Source organism: Procambarus clarkii, unplaced genomic scaffold (genome assembly GCF_040958095.1).
Source record: "Procambarus clarkii isolate CNS0578487 unplaced genomic scaffold, FALCON_Pclarkii_2.0 HiC_scaffold_95, whole genome shotgun sequence".
NCBI classification, from domain to species: Eukaryota; Metazoa; Arthropoda; class Malacostraca; order Decapoda; family Cambaridae; genus Procambarus; species Procambarus clarkii.
In genome coordinates this window covers 3,515,672-3,534,642 of record NW_027189128.1, presented here as the reverse complement: position 1 = coordinate 3,534,642, position 18,971 = coordinate 3,515,672, and the positions used below count along the sequence as shown (strand labels likewise).

General features: G+C 41.4%; 1 long non-coding RNA gene across 1 annotated transcript; it reads left to right on the top strand.

Moving 5' to 3' along the window:
* The first annotated feature begins 4,399 nt into the window (after positions 1–4,399).
* Positions 4,400–5,346, top strand: LOC138360074 (uncharacterized). Its single transcript, XR_011226190.1, has 2 exons — positions 4,400–4,775; positions 4,817–5,346. It is a non-coding gene; the product is annotated as an uncharacterized lncRNA (long non-coding RNA).
* The last annotated feature ends 13,625 nt before the right edge of the window (positions 5,347–18,971 follow it).

Here is an 18,971-nt window from a genome sequence, read left to right as displayed (position 1 = left end):
AGTGGTTAAGGAAACAGGTACGCCATGGTGCCAGTGCTCCTGGCTGTCTGGGTTCGAATCCTTCTGGAGTATGGAGTTTTCAGTTATATATATATATATATATAATATATATATATATATATATATATATATTATATATTATATATATATATATATATATATATTATATATATATATTGGTAGCAGTCTTTCCTGTAGACATATATTATTAAATATGACCGAAAAAGTAAGATTAATAATTCTAACACAAATTTTCTCTATGTTTCTTATATTTCTTTTCACTGTTGATGGTAACTGAAAAATCAATTATCCAAAATTCATTTTTATTTCTAGTCTGACGCGCACTTGAACGCGTTTCGTAATAACTTATTACATTTTCAAAGACTTTAGTTTACACACACACAACTATAACTTGCAGACACTAAACAGAGTTTAAACAGCTTTGATTTTATACCTGCATTTGGGTGAGGTGATTTGTTACAACAGTTTTGGATGAGGTGAATACAAACAAACAACATAAGACAGTTTTGTCTTGTGTTGAAAGTTTGTTTTCCTGGCCACGCGTTGCTGTGGTTCAGCAACCTTTCCCTGTCTCCCAGTCGTCCCCACCATTCCCCTTCCCCTGTGTCACCTCATCCTCCCAACAATTCTGCTCTCCCCTATTGCCTCGTCCTCCCCACTATTCCTCCCCTCCCCCATCTCTTTGTCCTCCCCAACATCCCTCACTCCAGTGTCCGCTCGTTTCCTAACCATTCCCCACTTCTCCCCACCGTCTCCCACTCCCCCATCCCCCTGGTCCTCCCTTCCATTCCCCCCCCCCCTCATCCCCCTCGTCCAATCCACCAACCCCCACTCCTCTGTCCCCTTGTCCTCCCCATCATTCTCCATTTCCCTATCCCCTCGTCCCCATTATCCCCAACTGCCCCGTCCCCTCGTTCTCCCCTCTATTACCCTTTCCGCTGTCTCCTCTTCCTCCCCACCATCCCCCACTCCTGTCCCCTTGTTCTCCTCATCATTCCCCACTTCCTTGTTCGATGCATTAACAATCGATCTGATGTTTCCATCAGAAAATTGGGAACATCAAATGATCTGATGTTCCCATCACTGAAATATAAGAAAAACAGTTAAAAGAACGATATTAAAATAAATGAAAAAATACAAAAATAAACTATATTCATGAAATGAAAACTATACTCACGAAATGAACGGTATGGTAAACAACACAGGTCAATTCCAACACAATTCACATAAAATAATTAAATCAAAATCAAAATATATCAAAATCTATGAAAATTCAATTTATCAATGCAAACAGAAATATTGAAATGGAATTGTAACATATTTAGTATAGCATGTGTGTTGCTCTTACATGCAACAGAAGGCGCTGTTTTTCAAGAGAAGCATATTTTACCTGTCACAGTGTGGCATCTATACTTATACTTATGAAATGAACGGTATGGTAAACAACACAGCTCAATTCCAACACAATGTCACACAAATTAATTCAATAAAAAATTAAATATATCAAAATCTATGAAAATATAATTTATTAATGCAATCGGAAACATTAAAATGGAATTCGTGAAATATTTAGTATAACGTGCATGTTGCTATTATGGGCAACAGATGGCGCTGTTTTTAAAAAATAATCTTTTTACCTGTCAGAGAGCTGGCATCTTTATAGTAGGTATATTAAAAGACGCGCCTATTCGAATGCAACGTTGTGTCGAAATTTCAAAGCAATCGGTAAAGAGGTTTCGAAGATTTCCCTTACATGATAAACACAGTTTTTCAAAAAAAGCATTTTTTTTTACTGTCACAGACGTGACATCTATATAGTAGGTAAATAAAAACCTGCTCGGATGCGAATGGAACGCTGTGTGAAAATTTCAAAGCAATCGGTGAAGAACTTTCGGAGATTAGTGGTTATGCACAAACGAATATTTCCATTTTTATTTATATAGATGTGATGAACATAGTTATCACTGCTCTTACCCATTTTTTCACATAAATAATTTCTCTCAGTCCTTAGCAAGAAGAAGGTCAGGCGGGGAATCTCTTTACTTGATTCTGTAAGAGTATTTCTTAATTTAAAAGCTTTGGAATGCAACAGGAAAAAACGAATAAAAATATATAATGATGACTTCAATTTAATCCAATTTTCATTTCTCTCATATTGCAGGCTGAAAAAAGGCTATAAGGGCAGTAAGAAACAGAAAAGGGAGAATTGGACATGGAACGGAAAATAAAAGAATGACCTTAACCTCGACGTTGTGGAGCAAGGTGACACTAAACAGGAAACCGAAGCTGACGAGGAAGTCGACATGATAACTATTGCTGAGCTAATCTGGGAGAAGAGGGATGCTGGAGTGATCGAGGAAGAAGAGGAAGGGGAGAAGGGAGAGGAAGTAAGACTCTAAATACTTTAATAAGAGCAACTACTAGAACAATTGATGTTCTAGTAGTTGTTATTATTGGTGTTCTAATTTCTAACTAATAGGAGTTAACTATAAATATTATTGTTAGTTTTATTTGGCCTAAATTAGTCTCGCTCATGCAAGTCGGCGTTCAATCCCCGACAGTTCAAGTGTGTGGGCACCATTCCATCCCCCCGTTCCAGATCCTTATCCTGATTCCTATAAAGTGCTATATAGTCGCATTGGCTTGGCGCTTTCCCCTTATAGTTCATGCCTTGACCAAGCGCTTTGAAATGCGTTCCGATATCCCTTGTTAATATTTTCAAAGACAGAGTTCGAGTGACTACAAAGTTTCTTGCTTCATGATTTATTCCCTAGGATGAGGTGAAGGTGATTAGGTGAAGGGAATGAGGTGAAGATGACTAGGTGAAGGGAATGAGGTGAAGATGACTAGGTGAAGAGAATGAGGTGAAGGTGACTAGGTGAAGGGAATGAGGTGAAGATGACTAGGTGAAGGGAATGAGGTGAAGATGACTACGTGAAGAGAATGAGGTGAAGGTGACTAGGTGAAGGGAATGAGGTGAAAGTGACTAGGCGAAGGAAATGAGGTGAAGGGAATGATGTGAAGATGACTAGGTGAAGAGAATGAGGTGAAGGTGACTAGGTGAAGAGAATGAGGTGAAAGTGACTAGGCGAAGGAAATGAGGTGAAAGTGACTAGGTGAAGGTGAATCCCATCACATGTCCATTATGTTTTTTCAATTTCCTGTTTGCATGATGGCTGGGGCAGTATGCTGTATGTTCCGTCGTGTTCTTGAAGTTGGCAGAGTGTAATTTGGTGCTAGTTGGCTATTGATACTTGATCAATCAATTGCTCATATACACAAAGCGAACCAAGTTGTCTTGGTGTGCTTGGTATATATAGAAGCTAGAAAAAAAATGAAAAATTCTCGATCGTATTCCTATTTCCTTCAACTCTAATGGATTGACCCCACGTCATCAGTTCCACCTACCTTAGATGGATGGAACCATTGTACGAACGTCACCTCACCACACGTTTGTCCTCCTTAATGTGGATGGCACCATTAACCCCACTTCAACTCGTCAGAAGTTCCTGCTCCCTCAGGTGGATGGCAACTAACTCTTCTTTATGTGGCTGGCACCTGTGATCCCACGTCATCTCTATAATTTTCACCCCCCATCACGTAGATGACACTGTTGGCCCAGCTTCACCTTACCACAAGCTCCTCCTCTCTCAGGTAGATTTCAGCATTCGCCCTAAGAAAATCTTTGTCCCCATTAACCTTGCGTCACCAGATAACGAGTTCCTTCCGCCGTCTTCTGGTACATGATACCACTGAGCCACCTACCTCATCACATGTTTCTTCTCCCTCAGATCAATGACACCAATGAGCCTTCTTTACCTCAACGCAACCTCTTCCGGGTCGCCTCCCTTAAGCTGCAGAGAGCCTCTAAGTCGGTGCCCTCTGCCAGCAAACCAAATCACAGCACCACCACAACCATCTAAATCTCTGCCATGCAGACCGAGATCAGCAGCTCTACCATTGATAACTGGCTGTCAGAGAGCCCGAGGGGCAGGTCCAACACTTGATAAGTGGCTGTCAGAGAGCCCGAGGGGCAGGTCCAACACTTGATAACTGGCTGTCAGAGAGCCCGAGGGGCAGGTCCAACACTTGATAACTGGCTGTCAGAGAGCCCGAGGGGCAGGTCCAACACTTGATAACTGGCTGTCAGAGAGCCCGAGGGGCAGGTCCAACACTTGATAACTGGCTGTCAGAGAGCCCGAGGGGCAGGTCCAACACTTGATAACTGGCTGTCAGAGAGCCCGAGGGGCAGGTCCAACACTTGATAACTGGCTGTCAGAGAGCCTGAGGGCAGGTCCACCACTAGATAACTGTCTGTCAGAGAGCCTGAGGGCAGGTCCATTACTAGATAACTGGCTGTCAGAGAGCCTAGGGCAGGTCCATTACTAGATAACTCTCTCTCAGAGAGCCTGAGGGCAGGTCCATTACTAGATAACTGGCTGTCAGAGAGCCTGAGGGCAGGTCTACCACTAGATAACTGGCTGTCAGAGAGCCTGAGGGCAGTTCTACCACTAGATAACTGGCTGTCAGAGAGCCTGAGGGCAGGTCCACCACTAGATAACTGTCTGTCAGGAGCCTGAGGGCAGGTCCACCACCTGGTAACTCTCTCTCAGAGAGCCTGAGGGCAGGTCCATTACTAGATAACTGGCTGTCAGAGAGCCTGAGGGCAGGTCTACCACTAGATAACTGGCTGTCAGAGAGCCTGAGGGCAGGTCTACCACTAGATAACTGGCTGTCAGAGAGCCTGAGGGCAGGTCCACCACTAGATAACTGTCTGTCAGGAGCCTGAGGGGAGGTCCACCACCTGGTAACTCTCTCTCAGAGAGCCTGAGGGCAGGTCCATTACTAGATAACTCTCTGTCAGAGAGCCTGAGAGCAAGTCTTGATACTCGTTTATTTTAATGATAGTCTTAACCTAAAAGCAACTATGGTGTGATTGAGAATTTTCGCGCCTTGTTCAGTGTCATGAGTTTAAAAAGGTTCAAAATCTGAGATGTGTTATCAAGAGTGTTAAAAGCAAGTGCTCGTATCCTACCTCAGCTCATCTGAAGCCTGCATCTAGAAACTCATTTATTTCATGAGAATGTACTTTGAAACTATCACATAGGGAACTATCATATAGGAACTCTCTGTCTCTCCCCAGCACTTCAAATAATACAATTTGATAAAATTTTGGTCTGTAAGTTGTTGCTAATTATATTTCTGATCTTGATGATGGCAATGTTTACTTACTATGTTGTTACTGTGACTTATATAATTAAGTAATTTTTATGTACACTTTCCAAGTTATAAATATACTATAATATTCAACAATTTAATATTCAATAGTCTTTGATTGGGATGATTGATATTCAACACATGATAAGTATTGTATCTTCAAGACCACTATATTTAGTTTGTGATCACTTGTTTGGAAGAATCTTGTTATCCAGCCAGTTAATTTTCTTGCTGTTGTGACTGTATGTTTATTTATTCTTTAACTAGCTGTACTCGGCCACAGCAACCTTCCCCCGTTCTCCCAGTCCTCTCCACTATTACCTATGCTCCATCCCCTCATCCTCCCAGCAATTCCTCACTTACCCGTCCCCTCGTCCTTTCCACCAACCCACACTCCTCTGTCGTCTTGTCTTCCCCACCATTCTCCATTCCCCTATCCCCTCGTCCCACCATCCCCTCGTCTTCCCCACCATTACCCCCCCCCTGTCCTCTCGTCCTCCCCAAAATCCCCCACTCCTGTCCCCTGGTCCTCCCCAACATTTCCAACTCCCTGGTTCGATGCATTACCAAACGATTTGAGGATCCTATCAGAAAATTAAGAACGTCAAATGATCTGATGTTCCCATCACTTAAATATAAGAAAAACAGGTAAAAAAACGAAATGAAAACCAATGAAAAAATACAAAAATGAACTATACTCAGGAAATGAACGGTATGGTAAAAAAAACAGCTCAATTTCAGTGCAATGTCATACAAAATATATTAAATCAAAGTGAAAATAAATTGAAATTTATGAAAATTAAAAATGTCAAAGATATCAGAAACATTAATATGAAATCATAACATATTTAGTATAGCGTGAGTTGCTATTACGTGCAAGAGATGGCACAGTTTTTCAAAAAAGCATGTTTTTACATGTCACAGGTGTGGCATCTATATAGTCGGTATATAAAATCACGCGTGTATTCGAAAGGAAAGTTGTGTCAAAATTTAAAAGCAATCGATGAAGAACTTTCGGAGATTTCAGCATGTATTGCTCTTACGTCCAACAGATGGCGCTGTTTAAAAACAAAGCACGATTTTTCCTGTCACAGGTGTGGTATGCATATAGGAGGTATATAAAAACACGCGCCTATTCGAATGCAACGTTGTGTCAAAATTTCAAACCAATCGGTAAAAAGGTTTCAAAGATTTCCCTCCCATTAAAAACACATAAAAAATACAGTTATTAAAAAAAAAGCATGTTTTTTCCCGTCACAAACGTGACATCTATATAATATGAATATAAAAACCTGCTCGGATGCGAATGGAACATTGTGTGAAAATTTCAAATCAATCAGTGAAGAACTTTCTGAGATTAGCGATTTTGAACTAGCAGATATTTATATTTTTATATATAAAAATATATATGTGCCAGCAGCACGCCGGTCAGGTGATGGCCGGGTACTGCTAGTATATATTCCTGTCCCCTGGAACCTTCCCTGTTCCCCAGTTCCCCCCTCACCGTCTCCGCGGCCTCCCCATCATCCCTAACTCCCCCATCCCCTCGTCCTTCTCCACCATTATCCCCTGCCTTGTCCTCCCCACGTTTTCTCGCTTCCATGCCCTAGTCATCCCCACCATTCGTCACTCCCTCGTCCGATGTCTTCCCAAATGGTCTGATGTTCCCATCAGAAAATTGGGAACATCAAGTGATCTGATGTTCCCATCACTGAAATATAAGAAAAACATTTAAGAAATGAAATGAAAATATGAAAAAGTAAAAAATAAACTATACTCACGAAATGAACGGTATGGTAAACAACACAGCTCAATTCCAACGTAATTCACACAAAATAAAAAAATAAAAATGAAAATAAATAAAAATCTATGAAAAGTCAATTTATCAATGCAATCAGAAACATTGAAATGGAATTGTAACATATATTATAGCTTGTGTGTTGATCTTACATGAAACAGTTGGCGCTGTTTTTCAAGAAAAAGCATAGTTTTACCTGTCACAGGTGTGGCATCTATACTTATACTTACGAAATGAACGGTATGGTAAACAACACAGCTCAATTCCAACACAATGTCACACAAAATAAATAAATAAAAAATTAAATAAATCGAAATCTATGAAAATAAAATTTATTAATGTAATCGGAAACTTCCAAATGGAATTCTTGACATATTTAGTATAGCGTGCATGTTGCTATTATGTGTAACAGATGGCACTGTTTTTTAAAAACGCATGTTTTTACCTGTCACAGAGGTGGCATCAATATAGAAGGTATATAAAAAGACGCTCATATTCGAATGGAACGTTGCGTCAGAATTTCAAAGCAATCGGTGAAGAACTTTGGGAGATTACTGCGTGTGTTGCTCTTACATCCAACAGATTTATTTTTATTTATTTATTTATTTATTTATTTATTTATTTATTTATATATATAACAAGAAGGTACATTGGGTTTGTGAGAATACATTGAATAGTACAGTACTTACACTCTTGTAAAGCCACTAGTACGCGCAGCGTTTCGGGCAGGTCCTTAATCTAACAGATAATTTTAAGTAGGTAATTTCAATCAGAATTGATAAATGATAACAAATACATTGCAAGAGAAAATGAGATGAGAGAGCTTAGTAAGTATATTAAAGTTAAGTATATACACAGTGGTATATTAAAGCTCTGATTGATTACATTGACAGCTTGATTGGTAATTTAAACAAGATTAATAGACACCATACAGCAGATTGACAGCACATATAAGACAGCAATGATCACAATGGTAAAGATGCTCAGATTGGGTACATAAAGATTGGAAGACTGGGTAGCAATAGATACAGATAAACAAGATTAATAAACACCATACAGCAGATTGGCAGCACATATAAGAAGACAGCAATGATCACAATGGTAAAGTTGTTTGGATTAGGTACAAAAAGATTGGGAGATTGGGTAGCAATAGATACAGTGCAATTTTAAGGCAAAAGGTGAAAAACTATGAAGATGAAATTAGGTACTTTTTAGTATTGTTTTTGAATGATGTAAAAGTTGGACAGCTTTTCAATTCAATAGGGAGTGAGTTCCATAAACTGGGTCCCTTTATTTGCATGGAGTGTTTACACAAATTAAGTTTAACTCTGGGGATATCAAAGAGATATTTATTTCAGGTGTGGTGATAATGGGTCCTATTACATCTGTACAGGAAGAGTTTCAGAGCAGGATTTGCATTTAAGAACAGGGTTTTGTAAATATAGTTGACACAAGAGAATTTGTGGAGTGAGATTATGTTTAGCATGTTTAGGGAGTTAAACAAGGGGGCTGAGTGTTGTCTGAAAGCAGAATTTGAAATTATTCTGATAGCAGATTTTTGCTGGGTGATGATGGACTTGAGGTGGTTTGCAGTGGTTGAACCCCATGCACAGATACCATAGTTGAGATAGGGATAGATTAGTGCATAATATAGAGAGATGAGAGCAGAGTTAGGTACATAATATCTGATTTTGGAGACTTTCTTAGTTATGTGTTGTATGTGGGTACTGAAGTTGAGTCTCTTGTCTATGAATAGGCCAAGAAACTTTCCATCATTTTTATTGCTAATGTTTACATTGTCTATCTGAAGCTGAATTGCATTTGTAGATTTGCTTCCAAATAAGATGTAGTAGGTCTTTTCTATGTTAAGTGTTAGTTTGTTGGTTGACATCCATAAGTGGACTTTTTTTAGTTCATTATTAACAACGTTATTTAGTGTATGTGGGTTGGGGTTGGAGTAGATGAGGGTAGTATCATCAGCAAACAAAATAGGTTTCAGAATGTTAGAGACATTAGGCAGATCCTTGATGTATATAAGAAATAAAAGAGGTCCCAAGATGCTGCCCTGTGGCACTCCAACGGTTATTGGTAGAGTGGGAGAGGTTATATTATTGATAGCTACACATTGGTGTCTATCACTAAGATAGGATTGGATATAGTCCAGTGCATGGCCTCGGATTCCCTAATGATGGAGTTTACATAAGAGGTAATTGTGATTAACAGTATCAAAAGCCTTTCTCAGGTCAATGAAGAGTCCAATCGGAAACTCATTTTTGTCAAGGGCTGAGTAAATTATATCAAGGAGACCTATAATTGCATCGTTGGTACTCTTTTGGGAGCGGAAGCCAAACTGACGATGTTTTTAAAAAAAAAGCATGTTTTCTACGGCCACAGGTAAGGCATGTATATAGTAAGTGTATAGAAACACGCGCCTATTCGAATGCAACGTCGTGACAAAATTTCAAAGCAATCAGTAAAGAGGATTCGAAGATTTCTCTCACATGAAAAACACAGTTTTTCAAAAAAAGCATGTTTTTTCCGTCACAGACGTGATATCAATATAATATGAATATAAAGACTTGCTCGGATGCGAATGGAACATTGTGTGAAAATTTCAAAGCAATCGGTGAAGAACTTTCGGAGATTAGCGATTTTGAAGAAACGAACATTTCCGTTTTTATTTATATAGATATTTTTTCTTCCAACATGATTATTTATTGTCACGTTATACTTATTTTACCTTCTAGCGTAAGGTTTTAATATGTCATGTAAATCTGGTATTCATTTTATTCTTTTGACCATAAAGCTGAAACTGGAACTTTTCTTCATTGGATATTATGTCATTTTGTGAGGTTCATTGAAACTTCTAACATTCATCAGTTTGAAGATTAGATGTGCCGTCTATAATGGATATTCCCACCAAAAAAAAAGTGTCATCTGCAAATATTTATACGATACAGTGTCTTTGCCGTTTTCCTATATGTGAATGATATACTAATGAAGGATGAAGAGTACCTTGGGGGACTGAACTTTTCTTGGTTAATGATCCGGAATATACTTTGTTGACAATTGTTCTTTGGCTTCTGTTCGGATATTAATGACCGTAATGAAAACCTTTGAACCTAATTTTTCTTATGCATATTTGAAGAATCAAAACCTTTTATGGTGTCAGAGAATATTGATTGAATATTTCAGCGTTTTGCTTGACTTTTATGGCACCACAGGGTAGGTTATAGTGGTCTACCGATTGTGAGATGCCAAAGCGTCCAGCTCTGAACCTGTATTGTCCAGGGTTTTGAAAATATTGTGACTCCATATGTTTTGTCATTTCATTTCTTAGTACCCTCTCGAGATTTTTGTGATGTGTGACATTCAGTGTTCTTGGTCTACAATTTGTTGTCCGCTTTACTAATGTCTTTGTGTAGTGGCGCAATATCCAGTTTTTTGGTTGACAACCAGGATGGCACTGGATTCCTAGTCCGTCTTTATTTGTTCTTTAAGGCAACTGATTTTCTTTTATTCATGACGAATAATGTATTTGAGAAATTTGGACTGATTTTGAATAAATGTGCATGCTCTCTAAAGATACTTATAAATACAGTGGAACTAAGGTGACATCTTAGACATGAATCAAAGTTGGTGTCACGTTCATAAAGAATTTATTGGGCAGTAAATATTAATTTAAGTGTGTTTATGGGTTCACTGGAAGCAGTTGAAATATAGCATCAGTATTTCACTTTTCTTTGCTATTATCCGTGAAACGTTTATCTGCCTTGCACATGGGCCTGATAAAATATGTAATATTTTATCAGGTCCATGTTTATCAAATATGTAATTTATTTATTTAAAAAAAATATTTTTACTTCAGAAACTTATTTTCATTTAGCTGGTAATAAGCATACATGAATTAGGCTGCTGTTGTGGACTAAAACTTTTAGATCAATAGTTGGGAAAGAGGGACTTAAAAAGAACAGTCCTACTGTACGCGACAATTGGAAACCATATTTGCTGAGATTCTGTTTTCCTTCAACGTGATGAGTCCCCATTTTCATTCAACATGATTAATCCAGGGTTTCCTTCAGCGTGACTCTGTTTTCCTTCAACGTCATCGAGGAATATTTTTATTATAACATCTCAGGGTACTGTACTGGGATGCTTGACGGTTCCCTCACCCTGACCATGTTTCTGAAGAGTCGTGTTCCGTCCTCTGTGTCCGTGTTGGGTTACACGCTCCGCTGCCTGTATTGTAATGGTATGTGTCAGTCCTCAGTCCGATCTCTGGTCATTCTCCCCCTCCCTGCAGGCAGTTCCCCTTCTTACCAGAGTCAAATTACCCCTAGGCAGGTGGTCAAGTCACTTGTTCCCCAATCCCTATGTCTCCAATCTTTCCAAATCTTTTTCTCCCAGTCATTTCCAATCCCCTTTTTCCAATCTGTTTCCCCTCTCCTCCTGCCTTTGCCACTAACTATTTGACAGTTTTAAGAACAGTGACGAATTACCGTAATTCTCAAGTTTCGAGTGAGGGAGCTCGGAGCCATATGACCGTTTGGGTTTCCTGTTGTAGCGTGGGAACGATTCATGATCCTACGGGAGTAAAACAGAACTTTCAGAACAGGCCTATGTCCCAGGAGCCTAGGGGGCGGAGCTAAGTCAAGAGTTTTGGCTGGCCTAGGAATGACACTCTGTGTTCATTGGTTGAGTAGAGAGGCAGAGTCCCTCAGGGGACTCTGAGTCCATGCCATTGGCCCGTATGCTAGATCACCTAGTTATGTTTAAATCCATTGGCCATAGGCTTGGGATAGGCGGAGTTAATTTGGTAGATGGTAGATGTTGTAGCCGACACCGCAGTCCAAGGAGCCACCCCATTAACACCTGTAGACCCGCAAGTATCAAAGTCACCCACATAGGCCCAGGCAGAAGGAGAGGAACGCCGTGAGCGCTCTGGATCCGGATGCATGTCGTCAGAGCAGGAGGCAGCACCCAAAGCATGGGAAGCGCAGGGAAGTCGAACTTTCGCACGGCGCAGGACTTCAACAGCCACGACGACAAGGAGAACCAGCCCCACCACATCAGCAGGTGGCCCCGACTTCACCCCCTCCCCCTAGCACGACTGGTAAAAGCAGCGGAGACGCAGAGAATATCTGCAGCACAACACAGAGGGGCAGGCGCAGAAGATGGAGAGTGAACAACCGGCAGATCCACAGCAGCACCGGCAACACCAGCAGCAGCATGACACAGCCGATGACGGCACATTCACCGGCGCACGAACCCCACCAGGAGCTGGCACCCCCACCCAACACAAGGCGCAGCACAGCATCCACGGGCTCGTCCACAAACACACCTACCGGGTCTTCATCCATAGCTAGCGGCGGGAAATCCTCGTCACCAAAAAGATTAGCCTGGGTAACGACATCCGCCGTGCAGCCAGCAGCCAGAGGCCAGATTCACGCAGCAGTTACGCCAGTACTTACGAACCTGTACATCTTTTCTCAATCTTTGGCGGCTTTGCTTACAATTATTAAACAGTTAATGAGCTCCAAAGCACCAGGAGGCTATTTATAACAATAGCAACAGATGATTAGGAAGTTTTCATGCTTGTAAACTGTTTAATAAATGTAACCAAAGGCATCAAAGATTGAGGAAAGTTGTACACGTTCATAAGTACTTGCAACTGTTTCGTGAATCTGGCCTCAGGTGGCCAGGCAACCCAGAGCGGAAACATATGGCAGGCTGCCATGCGTAGTAGACGTGGATATAGTAGCCCATAAGTCTTACTGAGGAAAGGATGCCAGCACGCAGTCGCATCCCTAAGGTGCGGATACTTGTCCGTATGCCCCGGAGTTTCCCCTGAGGAAATCATATTTAACCTCACACTCATGACTGCATCAAGCTGCCTGAATTTCCCCCTTAACAGATTAATCCGGGAACTGGAGGGGCGCACCATGAATGCTGATGAAGGTGAGAGCACCACTCCGGTCGGAGATAACCACCGTACCAACAGCATCCAGCAGTTGAAATAACCGTCCCTCGTAGCAGCGTAAAAACACCCTGTAATCTTCTTCGTCAGCAAACTTCACTACAGCCTAATGATCTAACTAGACGCTACAGATGGCAGCCACTTCCACACGGAGCATCTCACACATCACCAACTCCACTGCAGGGTAGTCAGCCTTGCCAGTAAAATCCAGGCCAACGGAATGAGCCCTCAAAACGGAGGGGAAGTGAACCCACATCACTCAGACTACGTCTGTAAACCACCAGGGTCCGCCAGCTACACTGGGAAAGCAACGACTGGGCTGACAGGTGAGGTGAACCGCTCCCCATGGCTCCCAGTGCGCAACCCACCAACCTGAGTTGGTAACTCTGACAGACACTCAGCATCGGAAAGTGGGGGGGCAGAAGAAGGGGTAAAGATGGAAGCTGCGCAAACCACCAAACAAGCAGTTAAAAACACTAACACATCATAATATAACATAATAATGTATAAAAGAATATTATACAGTAGCATACACGTTTATATAATGTTATTACTATAGTTAGGCCACAATTTAAATGGTAATAATGTAATAATTGAACATCTTAATATTAAAGTACAACCACAGCATATCCAGTCGTAACTGAATAGGCTAAGTCATAACGGGTTTGTAGAACTTACTTGACAAATGTCTCTTCATACGGCGTCACCATCCACACTGTAACTAAGAATATTATAGAACTTACATTAAAATTGTCTCTACATACAAGATCACTGTATGTGTTTTCCTTTAATTAAAACATAAATGAGCTTCAAGTAACATTGTTTATTTACCCAATGACAATGCTTCGGTATCTGTACTGTCATAATTCCTAGTTATTAAAGGTAATTGGGGAAGCAACAAACCCCGTAAAGTATGGATGTCAAAAAAAGCTTTTTGTTATATGTAATATTCTTGTTTTGCAAGAGCACTGGCTTAAAATTTTATGAAATTGAACTCTCTTTAAATTTGTAGATGGTTATTTTTACACTGTCAACACTGAAATGTCTAATGACTGGTCAGGTCCTAAAAGACCCTACCTACCTACCTTGTGGAGATTCATGGAAATCAAAGGCCTCGCGACCCAGTCTCCGATCAGGCTTCCCAGTTGTCGTCTGGTCAACCAAGCTGTTGGACGAGATTGTTTACAGCTTGACGTATGAATAACAGCCTGGTTGATCAGTTATTATATGGAGGTGATTCTCGAATTCAATCTTGAACACCATGAGAGGCTGGCTAGTTATGCCCTTGATGTGTAGTGGGAGAGTGTTGAAAAGTCCTGTGCCCTTGATGCTGAGTTTTCCCCTCAGGGTTCTTATTGCACTTTTACTTTTCATTGGGGCTATTTTGCACATCCTGCCATGCCTACACGTTTTTCCTGATGTAATCTCCATGTTAAGATTTGGATCTAGTCTTTATAATGTATTCCATGTGAAGATTATGATGTATCTCGCCAAGGCTCTAGAGAATACACATTTAGAACTTGTAATTGGTCCCAATAATTTAGATGACTTATAGAGTATATTATAGTGGTAAAGGATCTTTGCATGCTCTCAAGGTCGACAATCTCTTCAGCTCTGAATGGGGCTGTTAGTGTGCAACAATTTTACACCCTAGAGAGCACTAGTGTCTTGAAAAGTATCATCATTAGTATGGCATCCCTTGTTTGGAAGGTCATTGTTATCCAGCTTGTCATTTTTCTTGCAGTCATGACAGCTACTCTATTGTGTTCTTTGAAGGTATGGTCTTCCAAAATGATAATTCCTAGATCATGGCATGTTCTTTTCGTTTTATAAAGTGATTCAATTACTTTTCATATAAGGTTTCCCTTTCTATACTTTTTTTTTCCATAATACAGGAGCTGGAACTAATTTTTAGTAAACATAAGATTATTCTGTGACCCATTGAAATACCAGATTTACATAAGATGTCCTCTACAAAAGCTCGGGAAGCCGGTCGGCCGAGCGGACAGCACACTGGACTTGTGATCCTGTGGTCCTGGGTTCGATCCCAGGCGCCGGCGAGAAACAATGTGCAGAGTTTCTTTCACCCTATGCCCCTGTTACCTAGCAGTAAAATAGGTACCTGGGTGTTAGTCAGCTGTCACGGGGTACTTCCTGGGGGTGGAGGCCTGGTCGAGGACCGGGCCGCGGGGACACTAAAGCCCCGAATTCATCTCAAGATAACCTCAAGATATACAATGTCTACTCGCATGAAAATCCTGGTGTCATCTGGAAATGATGATACAGTTGTATTGTCTTTTGTTGTATTTTGTGTCCTTGTGTTTGTCTAATATAAGGATGAGAAAAAGTACCAAAGGAAGTACAGTACTGAGGTACTGAGGGGACTGAGCTTTTCACAGTGGATGACCGGATGTTACTGTGTTGACTTTTACACTCTACGTTCTGTTCGGTGGAACTTAAAGATCCATCTCCCCACTTTGCCAGTAATTCCTCTTCAACGCTTTTTTTTTGCACAATAACATCATGATCACATTTGTCGAAAATTTTTGCAAAGTCTGTGTACATGTGTATTACTTTTGCATTTTGCTTGTTTCGGGCAGGTCCTTAATCCAACAGATAAGTCGAATAGAGACAGTCCAGGAAACCTATTCCTTTACCCCAAGTTTCTTGGAAAGTGCAGAATTGCAACGCGGCATTTGTTGTTGTTGTAATAATGTATTAGATTATGAATGAATAGGTGCTTTTTAAAGACGTGTCTCATAGGTCAAAACAACAGACACCGGTTTATATTAGCTTCATTTACCCGAGCCACTAACCTTAGTGGCGTCGATGAGGATAGGAAGCTGGCGGCTGGTCGAAGGTCCCGCCATTTGCCTTGATGATCTTTTCCAGCTGTACTTTAAAACTCAACACAGTTTTCGCAGTTACGGCTTCGGCGGGTAGACGGTTCCATGGGTTAATAACCCTGGGGTGAAAAAGCATCTCCTGTTCTCAGTCCTACATTGTGGCTTGTTGAGCTTGAAACCGTTGCCCTTTGTTTGTGTTACATCTGATCTTCTGCTGAAAATATCCAGATCAACATCCTCTAATTTGTTCAATATTTTAAAAGTCTCAATGGCAGCCACCCTGTTAAGCTTGGTTTGCAGTGTTGTTAGCCCGGCGGCCTTCAAGCGTTCCTGATATGGGAGGCGACTTAGCTCTGGGATGACTTTTGTTGCCTGGTGTTGCACCTTCTCCAGAGCAGCTATGACCTTATGAAAAACAGATCTCCATGCTTGGATACAGTATTCTAAGTGGGGGCACACCTAACATTTATACAGTCGAACCATTACCTTATTTTCCTTATAGTCAAAAGTACGCTTGATTATCCCAAGGGTTTGGTTAGCTTTTCTGCCTGCTGCACCCAACTATTATGCAACTTTTAATGAGTGGTGGATTTTCACTCCACCACTCATTATTCATCCTTAATATTTTCCTTATTCATCAATCTGCTGTAATATTAATTTGGTAGTCGTAGCATGGGTTGTTATGCCCCACATGCATGGTCTTGCATTTGTCGACATTAAAAAGCATTTGCTAGTTATCTGACAATTTGTTAAGTTCAGGTAAATCTCTTTATAAGACTTCAATCTCATTATTATTTCCCACTTTACCATAAATCATTGTCGTCTGCCGATTTGATGATATGGCTTTTAATGTTCTAATCTATGTCACTGATGTATATGACAAAAATGGTCGGTCCCAGAATGGATCCTTGTGGCACCCCACTTATCACATTTCTCCATTCAGATTAGTTTCCATTTAGCACGATCCTTTGCTTTCTTTCCTTTAACCATTGTTTTATCCATTCTAATATTTTACCATTTATTCCATGGGCCTGTAATTTTCTTGCCAGTCTTTCATGTGTTACCATATCAAAAGCTTTAACAAAATCCAAGTATACTACATCCACCGGAAGGCCTTTGTCCGAGTAGCCGGTTAGCGTTTCCAAAAATGTGAGCAAGTTTGTAAGGCAGGATCTGTTTTTAACAAATCCATGTTGTGTCGATTGTACAATGTTGTTCACTGAGAGATGGTGAATGATTCCCACCCTGAGGATTCTCTCCATGAGCTTGCAGGTGTGTGATGTCAGGCTGATCGGCCGGTAGTTTTCTGTTTAGCTCTTTCTGCATTTTTTTGAAAATAGGGGTAACATTTGCATATTTCATATCTAAGAGGGACTACCCCTTTGTCCAGAGATTTGGAGAAAAGAAGTTTTAGTGGTAGGCATAGTTCGTCTGGCAGTTCCTTTAAGACTTTGGACTGGATTCCATTCACACTTGGGGCTTTTGAGTCTTTTAGTTTGTCAATTTTCTTTCTAATTGTTTCGTATGCTAGGGGTATATCCCTGTAATGATATGGACGTCATCTTTGGAGCGCAGCCGACTCCAATTATTATAGAAAGGGAGGTGTAACAATGTCAACCCAATGTGTGGAGCGCTTCCGTCCCAATTTTCTGTTCCACGGTGGAAGGCTGTGAATTTGTTTGATCCCTGTTTAGTTTCTGGCTTACTGATCACATTTCAGTCTGCAGAATTGCTGTGGATGGTATCTTGGTCGGCATGAATCAGTCCACCCAGGGCAGTCATGGACTCAAAACGTGTTCCAGAGGGAACAAGTGACCGAGTCGGTGTAGAAAATGATTTGTCTTTAATACTTAGCAAAGTATTGGTGATTGGACCGACGTACTCCAGGATGGCCAAGTTGAGTTACGAGATGGAAGCGCTGTCCGTCTGTTAATACTTGTTATAAGCCTGTGTGGAAGTCTGCCAGCGTGTTGCTGGAGACACCTGCCTGTGTGTTGCTGGAGACACCTGCCAGTATGTTGCTGAAGACCCCTGCCAGTGTGTTGCTGGAGACCCCTGCCAGTGTTTTGCTGGAGACCCCTGCCAGTGTGTTGCTGGAGACACCTGCCAGTATGTTGCAGGAGACACCTGACTGTGTGTTGCTGGAGACCCTTGCCAGTGTGTTGCTGGAGACACCTGCCAGTATGTTGCTGGAGACACCTGCCTGTATGATGCTGGAGATCCCTCCCTGTGTGTTGGAGACCTCTGCCAGTGTGTTGCGGGAAACCCCTGCCAGTGTGTTACTGGGGACCCCTGCTAGTGTGTTGCTGGAGACCCCTGCTGTTCTTTCTTTTTTCTTTTATTGTTTCTTTTGCACAGGATTGAACAGCCTCCGACCGTTCTCGGTAGTAACTTCGGCCAGGAGTTTGATGTCCACGTTTAGCCATTTTGCAATACATATCCCCACGTCCCCGACGTATGCGGGTGATGTAAGTGGGTTTGGTCCTGCCTTGGTTGTCACAGGTGCCGCTGACTCCAGGAGTAATCGCTCTTTTGGTATGGCCTTCAACACATCTATTTGCTGGATCATTGGCTGTTCCCCAACATCCAAACTGAAATAGGTATTTGGGAAGAACTTGAGCCATTTTCGAACTGTTTCTCCCGACCTTGTAAAACCTCGCATATGCATAGGTTGAGTGGATCCGCAGAATTCCTGCAGATCGGTGAGTGCAGTATAGAAGATTAAGTCCGATGTATCTCCTCTTTGGGAGCGTAGGGAAATGACTAGAGGTCGCCTCACTGAGGCATATTGGAGAACGTGTCGGAAAACGTCTCTTTGTATTTTCCTTTCTCCCAGGAGTGCTGTCTCCCAATCAAACCCAAATGGTCCCAGAGGTACAGTTGGCAGTACATTCATATATATTCTTAGAGTTTTAAGGGACATTGCATCTGCACAGCCTGGGTAGTCCCAATGACATTACCCACCCCTGAGGGGTCTCACAGCTCCTTGGGTATTTCATCGGGTTCATGTAAGCCATGGCCCCGCCCGCCAAACCGTGGGTTGGTGTTGGATTTAGCTCTCTGATTTGCAGGTTAATTTTCCGCATAGCATAAATCGGGAGGAGAGTGTCCT